Source organism: Cottoperca gobio, chromosome 13 (genome assembly GCF_900634415.1).
Source record: "Cottoperca gobio chromosome 13, fCotGob3.1, whole genome shotgun sequence".
Lineage (NCBI taxonomy): Eukaryota > Metazoa > Chordata > Actinopteri > Perciformes > Bovichtidae > Cottoperca > Cottoperca gobio.
This window is the reverse complement of record NC_041367.1, coordinates 23583317-23592850: the sequence shown is the minus strand read 5'-3', so window position 1 is coordinate 23592850 and position 9534 is coordinate 23583317. Positions and strand designations below refer to the sequence as shown.

Sequence of the window (9534 nt, the reverse complement as noted above, 5' to 3'; positions counted from 1 at the left end):
ATTGAACATTTCTAAGAAAGTTCTTTGTCAGTCGTCAGCAGGTGTTACTGACCGTCAGTTGTCAGCAGGTTCTCGATTCAGACATATCCTGTTATAGGAGGGCTTAAAATCTGTCTTTATTTTTGTCCAACTACCTCACATTACACAAGTCTATAAGCTACATTAAGACTGATTTAACTTTACAGAAACAGTTGAGTCTTACATCTCTTTGTGAATCCAATCTCTCATTGGAAAGATGTGTGGGAGGTTTAATTGAAAGAAAGCCATTGATTTTCATGTGTTTGAGCCAGTATTGACAATCAATGCATACTTTACTTTCAAGGTTGAACGCCTACATGTCGGTGGATCAGGTGCGAGCAGACAAGGTGGCCATTCAATATGAAGGTAAAGGGCTTACCTTTTGTGTATTCCCTCAAAGGCCCTCCTCAGCAGCACTGTCTTCCATGATTACTGCTGTGAACAGAAACAACTGTAGTTAAAGCACCCTAAGAAGAGACCACACATGAAACTCACAACTTGGGACAAGTTATCTTCTATATCCAAAACCCATCTTAATATCCAGAAACTCAAGTGATATGAAAAGGACTACACACAATGCCAGTATCTTTGTAAACTAAGATAGCTCAGCTTACTAGTTACCTAAAAAGGACTACAAACACAAACCGCACACCTGCTTTAAGTTTATTGTAATACCACGATGAAAGATGCTAGAGCTAAAACCTTGCTCAAAATGTCAAACTAGCATATCAAATGTTGCCTTGACAGTGAACTTGGTTTGCTAGCATTACTTTCTAGATACAAAACCTAAATTTGAGTTATGGCTACACCTGCTCCATCTCCCTCTACCCAACCCCCTGCCTCTAATCTACCTCTTTAGTCTTTACACATGTGTGTATGTGTCTTGTAGACATATGATGTCTGTACACAACTGATATATTTTATGGACATTTCTTATAATATCCAGTCATAATTATAACAGAACAGAACAACTGATAAACTGAACCTCGAGCAGGGCAATAACTGCAGGAAGTTTGTGTAAAACGAGCGATTCGGATACATTTTGAACAGATCATTTTCTGTAAATATGGCGTCAGAGATCAATTTACCTCTTATTTTTCAGGAACTTTAAATACAATTCTGTCTGTATTCAGTGTTTTTTTGTTTGTTTGTTTTTTCATTTTTACAAATGATACATACTTAATAGGCTTCTTCCCCCTAAAGCTGTTGTTCCAGAAGCTCTTAAGTTGTTTTAACTACATACTTTTCTAACCTCCCTGTCTGTCTATTACTAATACTCCTGATTGTCTGTTCTGGACTCTGACTGCTACAAGTGTCTTTTTATCATTTCTGCCACATGGAGAATACTTTTGGATTCTGGAACTGTGATGAATGTCAACATTGATTGAAATTGCAAACCCTCCAACCATCAATTTTCCATCACTTACACCGGTCAGCGCCACATGGCAGCAGGGAACTCTAGAAATCTTTGACTGTACCTTAACTATTATTTGTCTTTATCAAAACATCTTAGGTCTTTACATAAGCAACAAGTATTCTGAATACCAAATGTCGTAATTTGTAATCTGTTATGCTAACTGTACTTTAGCTTACCTATAGCCTCAGTGTCGACTGGAAATAATACACACACACACACACACACACACACACACACACACACACACACACTGATTAAAAAGCTTATGCTATACATATGGCTAATATGGAACTAGAACTAGCTGGAAATAGTATTTAAGGTAACTGGTAAATAGACTTTAGATGGATTCCCTTTCTAGTCTTTCGACCTCTCAAAGCACTTTTACTCTACATTTAGCCGTTTCATTCACTGATGGCAGGGTATGAATGTGGATGGCAGGGCTGCCATACAAGGTGCCAAATTGCTCATCAGGATCTAATCTAATGCTCATTCACACACACTCACACACTGATGGCAGAGCCATCGGGAGCAATTTGAGGTTCAGTATCTCGAGCAAGGACACTTCGACATTCGGACTGGAGGAGCCAGGGATCCGCAGACAGCCGACCAGTGAGCAATTTGACGTGACCAAGATTACTGACTGCGACTTTGTGCTTCAGAACCGACCCCTCCAAACCACTCAACAGCAATAATAACAGCAGGTCCATAAAGCAGTGACCATTATATCAAAGCAGATAGAATGAGGACAATAGACATACGATTCCTGTATATTCAGAATCAAAAGAGAAATAGCAATATTTTTAGCTGTAATGAAAAAAGCAAAAGTCTATTATCTGGCTAAGTATAGCAGGAAACAAACAGTAATTTAAAACCTCTGTGAATTCTTTCATCGTTTTTACATTACAAGAGCGCTGAATGAAGAAAAAGCTGAGTGGAGGTCAGCAGCGGCCTGCTTTCTCTGGTCTCCTGTCCCTTTAAAGACAATGACCTGACTAGCAGGGCAGCTTGGCTCGAGATGAGAAAGTAGTTATTTCGAGCACTCATGTATTTGTGAACGTGTTTTAAGAGACCTAAGGCAGCAGGATGGATGCCTGGGTGCCATGCTGATAAAGCAAAAAGTGGACTGTGCACTTTTACTCAGGGCCCCTGAGTGAGTGGAGGGGCAGCATGGGGGGGCTCGGACAGGGGATCAGGGTTGTAAGCCAGGCAGATACACTCGGGTGGATAACATGTCTTTAATGCTACTGATGGAGTGCCCAACTGGCGCCCCTACTCGCTGGCACCGTGCCCAGCGTTCTTCCACTGGCTGAGCGGCTGTATAGCTTAGATGACTGTTGTGAGACAGAGAGGGAAGGTCAGGGGTGACAGACAGACAGACTGACCGCAATCAGAGCCTCCAACACACAGGACACACAGAGGCCGAAGGCAAAGACAGAATCCATGACGGACAAACTAGGTGAAATATATAGGGTACATACCTGCATTTTAAATAGAGAAATGAGAAAAATTATATATATATATATATATATATATATATAGCATCAAACTAAAGCCACATGAGGCTAGATGTCTGACCTCTCATGTCACTTTGTCACATGACAAATGCATCAGAGAGCAGCCAGATAAAAAAAACCTGTGCAATTAACTAATGCCAAACTATAAGATTACCAGATACTGAAGTTTAACCATTTTCAGCACTTTCTTATCTGGAATAGTAGATCCATCTATTTAGTTTAACATTCTATCACCGCAGCAAACACAAATTAACTTTCCTGATTTCCATTTGAGATCCTGAGAAAAGCCTGGTGATTCTGAAGAAAGCTACAATATCACTTTTATGAGCTCATTCAGCCTTGAGCTGAAGTCTGAAATAACAAAACAGAGAAAAAATGGAGAGATGTCAAAGGTTGGAATGCTATGTATCAATTGATTCACATTAGGTGAAAACTGAACCAGTAAGGTTTACTGCAGTAATGTCAAACATTTCAGCTGTCAGCCAGCGGTGATACGAGTTCTTCATGGTCCAATACGTTTCTTAATTAGAAAAGACTTGTCTCTGCCTGTACTAAGTGGTCAAAACCAACATCATAGTACTAGTCAATGCATTCATAGTTTAGAGGACTTTGGAAAAGAAGGCTGAAGTGAAACTAGAACTGTGACACGTAATAAAACCTCACATTGATATTTGAGAAAACGCAAAAAAAACATAAATCCAGCCTTGGGACATAACCTTAGTAAACAGCATGTCATGAGGCTCACTCCATGTCTAGATAAGGAAGTTTTAAAAAAAACTGTCTGAAACAGATCCAAGCGGCTGCAGCTCAGCTGTGGCTGTGAACAGGGCAGACAGGGAAGAAGGGAGTAGATGTCTTTTTGGACAGCAAAGATTACAGCAGGAAAAAATAAATAAATGCAAGAGTTGTACATTAGTAAACACCATGGATATAGGAGAAACCAAAAGGTATGATAATGTATTACGTGCCACTAAATCTCTATGGGAGCTGTAGAAAGCTCATTGTTAAACTTTAGCAAATGCTGTTGCAGTTAATCATTTATCTTATAACAGTGGTTCCCAACCTGAGTGTCGCCAGATTTGAGGGGTCAGATTGGGATTTAAGGGGTTAAAAACTGTCACTTTCTCTTTAATTCATTCTTTTTTCTTATGAGATAGTGGATACTGTCACCCCTTCAGGCCTTTTAGGTCCTTTCTTTTAATCATATTTAGATACAGAGCATTAGATTTATTTTTATGTATGATCCCAGAGAGATTATTGTAACCAAAGCAAGCATCTTGTTCTTTGGTTTCCTCGATGGGCAGAAGAGCCACACTCACTATATATAAAAACATATGTTTTTGGAATGGATTTGATCTGATGACACCTTTTGCCACAAATACCAAGACGCAGCTTTATTTTAAATGATTCACTTATGACCACCCTATCAGCAGGGAACTTTATTTAAAATGGAATGAATACATACTGTATACGGTAAGCTGTAACAGGATGGACTGTTTATATTTGGAGGGCTCTTGAGGAAATCAAACTGTGTTTAGATTATCCGACATTTGGACTGCTGTGGGTTATTTAATAAATAAACAGCAGAAGCTCTGGGACTTAGATTATGTTATGTGTTTGGCTCAACATCATTTGAGTGGTTCTGGTCAATGTTTACCACATATTATTAGAAACCCTCATTTTGAGAGTCTGCTTAGAAACATAAGCTTGATCCGTACTATTTGTGGTAAAGTGCAGATTCTGAACTGAAACACAGCACGGCCCAGAGTCTACCACAACAACACTGTACTACCTAAATAATAATGATATATTGGGCTGACGATTACTTTTTGTTGAAAAATGTAATCTGGTTCATGCACTACCGTTTCACTTTAGGATTATATGTCATCATGTGTAAAACATATCCAAGAGTATTAATGCCGCAAGAAGAAATGTGAGAAAATATTAATTATTTAGCATGATGTTGTTAGCCCAACGGAAATATTGAATTTGAATTGAACTAATTGATTTATGAAAAATGTACGAACGATTTGTTAAAACGTTTCTAATTATTTTTGACTGCTGTTGACAAACACAATATAAAAAAAGTTATTAAAAAAGATTATCCTGGCAAAACCTTTTTTTGAACACAGGATAGAAAACTGTTTAGATCAGATTAAAAAAATAATCACCAGATTGTTATTTCATTTGTCTCTTAGGGCCCTAGTCTTTTGTGATGAAATCTAACCACAGCTGTGTAATGTTCGAAAACAGCTTTATTTTTGCAATGTGGATGTTTTGAATGGCATTAATAAATATAGCCATAGCCTAACAGCTGACAGCAATGCTCACTATTTATTAGAAGACTCACATGGGCTTAATGTAAAAAGTGGGCCAGGACCTATTGTTGTTATTGTTACTGACATGGGGTCATGATGTGTAGCAGGCCAGTGGGCCTGTAGGCTGGTCGGTTGGGACAGATGAGAAGTTGTGGGAGCTGTGGGAGTGGCCCGACCCAGATGGCTGTCCTATACAGCCCAGGGACTCAATACCTTTCTTTCCCCCCTCACAGACCAGATGGAGACCATTACAGTGGCCTGAAAGAGAGAGAGAGAGAGAGAGAGAGAGAGAGAGAGGAGAGAGAGAGAGAGGAGAGAGAGGAGGAGAGAGAGAGAGGAGAGAGAGAGAGAGAGAGATGGGGGTGTCTCGCCTTTCCAAAATCTCTAATTACTACAATTGTTGAAATCTTTTCAGGCTGCTTTTTTCTTGCTTTTCTGATACAAAAGCTCCCTCCCAACATGCACTGAGAGAGAGAGAGAGAGAGAGAGAGAGAGAGAGAGAGAGAGAGAGAGAGAGAGAGAGAGAGAGAGAGAGAGAGAGAGAGATAGAGAGACGCAAGGAGAGAGGAGAAAAAAGCACATTAAAGATATGCAAATCCAACTGTCTGGGGTGAGGAGCATTAACCAGAGTTGGTAGGATAGCTGTCTCTATTTTTAGTGCTTGCATGCGTGTGTGTGTGCACGCATGAGTGTGTGACTGTCTCTCTCTGCCGAGGTGTGTGATGACTTCCTTAAGCCCGGGCTTTCATGTTCTAGTGAGACAGTCTGGGCGTCGAGATATGTCGGCAGAAATATTCTGCCTAATTGAGACACTTCACAAATGAAGCTGTCAAACCGGGCTTCAAACAGAATACACAACGGCAGTTGAAAGAGAATTTCTAGGACAGCAGTCTGAAGGAGTTTCTTTTTTTCTTCTTTCTAAACAAGTACAGTGCCTGTAAATGATTACAGGTTGATTTCAGGACAATCATCTGAGTTGCCAAGGATGTTTAAAACAAACTTCCACCTAGAGTCGAGGAGTCAAAAATAGCGGCCATGCCAATCACGTCTTCAGGTCAAAGGGCGGGAGGAATTTAAATACTTAGTACACCAAAGGCCAATGTCAAAGCCATGTAGGCTTTCAGGTGATGTAATGCATCGTCTGGCAGACATGTTGACCTTTCTTATGCCACATTTCCACTGCGTGGCACGGCACAGCTCTACTCAGCTCGACTTGCTCTTTTTTGGTTTCCATTAGCAAGAATATTGGACAGTACCTGGTACCTGATACTTCTTTGGTACCACTTTAGTCGAGGCTATCTTGCCTGATAAGAGACAGAATTGTCGAACTCGGTGGAGTGGGCGGATTCAAAGGTCTGGACCAAGGCACGGTACTATCTGCAGTGGAAAACAAACACTGGCAGGTCTGTAACATTTTAAGGCCCCTTTACAGTGTGTGATTTAGAGCTGTCTGAAAGGAAAGTTAACAACCGTGAGAACATTGTGGTAAAATCTTTGGTCGTCAAACCAAATTCAAAGAATGTGACTGCAGCAGCAGCCCCACGTCTGCAAAACAACCAATCAGAATGGCAGGAAATAGATCAAAATATGCAAACATATACAACCTGTAAGTAACATTTTTATTAATGTAGCTGTGGACTCAGCTCTCAAGCCGTAATGTTTAGCTCACAAAGTTATTAGGCTTAAGGGAAATGGTATTTATTAAAGGCCATTAAACAACAGAAATTCGATATTAGATAATTAAATACGTAAATAAGTACCATCTAGAGATCTCGAGCGAGACACATGAGATACTGTTGCTCTTTTACAAGGCTGGATCTTTAATTAATAGCATTGTTACAATTGTCCATTTTGGTTGAGGTTTTCTTACTTCTAGACAGAACCCAGAAATCTGGTTTTAACTCTCAATTGAGCGTGTGCCCACAACCCAAGCTAGTATCTTTCTCCAACAAAACGAAAAGGTCTGTTAACCTGTTCTTTGGTTGTGTTGCAGGAACTTTTAAGACTTTTATCTTATACAAAATGTATTTTTGGGGGCATTTTATTGCCTTTAGTTAGTCGACAGTGGAGAGCGCGCAAACGATTTGCAGAAGGGGAGCGGGAGAAAGATGGGGAAGGACATGCAAGATAAAGTTCCCAACCAGACATGAACCGGGGACATTGCAATTCATGGTCGGCACCTTAACCCTTGGGCTCTGAGGGTGACCCGGAGTTCACTCAATTCTTAATTTACATCACACTCAAATAAGTAATTCCTACTTATTGGTTAATACATACACCATATCACTGCATTCGATTACCTGTCATTCCGTCGCTCTACTAACATGTTGCCTGTCTCCATTTTCTCTATCAACCATCAAATTATGGCAACAATGCCAAGAAGATCTGCCTCCATAGTGAATAGATTCAGTACAGTAAATGAGGATTTAGATTTAGAACGGGGATACAGTGTTTTATTTTAATCTTTGATGTTTGGAAAGAATCCCACTAGGCAGTGGAGTAGCCATTTATAATATTAAAGGGGCACACTGATTTTACACATGAAGACAGATTCCATGTGTCTGTCTTCTCTGCCTCAGGAAGTGCTTTCTGCAAGGTGTGGGGAAATGTTTGGAAGAGTTTCATTGCATAAAGTGTCCTTGCCATCGGCATTACATCAATTTGTTGTACTGTATTTTTGAAATGCATTGAAATCACTGTGCAGTTCTCCACTGCGGCAATGCATTAGCACTGTATTTTTAAAATACATTGCTAATGGGTTGCAGCAGTGGAACACTGCACACTGATTTCAAAGAAAGCCTTTCTTCCTGATAGCCAATAGCTGCAGCAGAGCTCAGGGCTACTGTGATGGAGGTGCAAAGCTGTGTGGAAAGTGAATCAGTAAAACAATACGTGAGTCTCTTCTCTGAAACCTTCATCATGGACTCTAATACTTTACTGTGTTTGTCAGTGCAGGCTTTGTTTGGACAAGAAGAGGCGAGCCCTGAGAACAGCAGGCTACTGAGGGCCTGCCGCAGAGCGTGATACCTTTGGCTACGGATAACATATGGCACTGGGAACTAGATACAACACAAACAAACACAGGACACAGGGATGGGCAGTTGCAGATGATGGGATTACATAGGCTGTATACTGTGTGTGCGTGTGTGTGCGTGTCCGTGTCCGTGTGTCCATGTGTCCGTGTGTCCGTGTATGTGCATATTCTTACTGCTGCATTATTGTAGGTGTATGTGTTTGTACTCTGAGCTCGTTGGCTTATAGTTTTTAGCACAAAATGTAATCGCTATTTTGACAATGTTGAAAAAGACGGAATTTAATATCAAGTGCTGTAAAAACTGGAAACTTTGAGTAGAAGTTCCTACAACAAAGAAATTCCATGCAGTGTCACTTCTAAAGAGAATATACAGTACATGGATAGGGATATGTAATTTAAAGAAATTGTAAGAGATGCATCAGCCTGTGGCTTGTGACACTTGACTGCATCAAATTCCTAGTGCACAATGACGAGACAGAGGCGAAGAAACCATGATGCAAGGTGAAGGTGCTTCTCTAATGTTAATTGTAATATTTAGAATATTAGAACTCCTCAGAGTACATGATCCTTATCTACCATGGCCATTTAGCAGAGTAGACTAACTGAAAAAGGTCAAAATGATCCTTAATTTCCGTTCCTTTTTCTTCCATTTAAATTGTTTTATACTTTTGTGCAGCCTCATTACCTTTTTCTTTAAAGATGTGTATATTTTTTTAAAAGTTGTTTGCATATTTATAGTGATTTATTAATATATGTATTACTATCAATTCCAAATGTAGTTTTTAAACTCATAGTCTTTGAATTTTCTTGTCATTTGTATTTGTCTTTGTTCCTATCGACTGTGTGTGTATCTGTCGTATTGAATTGAGTGTGTGTCCGCCTTTTAATTTCAACAACATGCACACAGTGAGGCAACCCACACTTGACTAATTGACACTGGTGGTAACAATATAAAGGGCAAACAAAAACATAAATGATGCTGAGCTTTTAAAGATTAAAGAAGAAGATTAAAAAAAGGATTCAACATGTTTGTTAGACTTCAAGGATGCACACACAATGGATTTTGGTTGGACACCCTGTTTACAGAAAACAAATAGGAGGAGCTGCTGGTTCTGGAAGTATTTCTACCCACAGTAAATGTGTAGTTTTCTTTAAATTATATTCTCAATGTTCTCCTGGATAATTTTAAATACTATACTGCATATTTTTGCTATAGCCATCTGTTTTAATATT

At 39.6% G+C, this 9534-nt stretch overlaps 1 long non-coding RNA gene across 1 annotated transcript in view; it reads right to left on the bottom strand.

Annotated features, from left to right (window-relative positions):
• Positions 1 to 404: 404 nt before the first annotated feature.
• The window catches only part of LOC115018115 (uncharacterized), a 56676-nt gene continuing 47546 nt past the window's right edge, over positions 405 to 9534 (bottom strand). Inside the window, exon 3 of the long non-coding RNA XR_003833325.1 lies at positions 405 to 453. This is a non-coding gene — a long non-coding RNA (uncharacterized LOC115018115). The remainder of the gene's footprint in view (positions 454 to 9534) is intronic.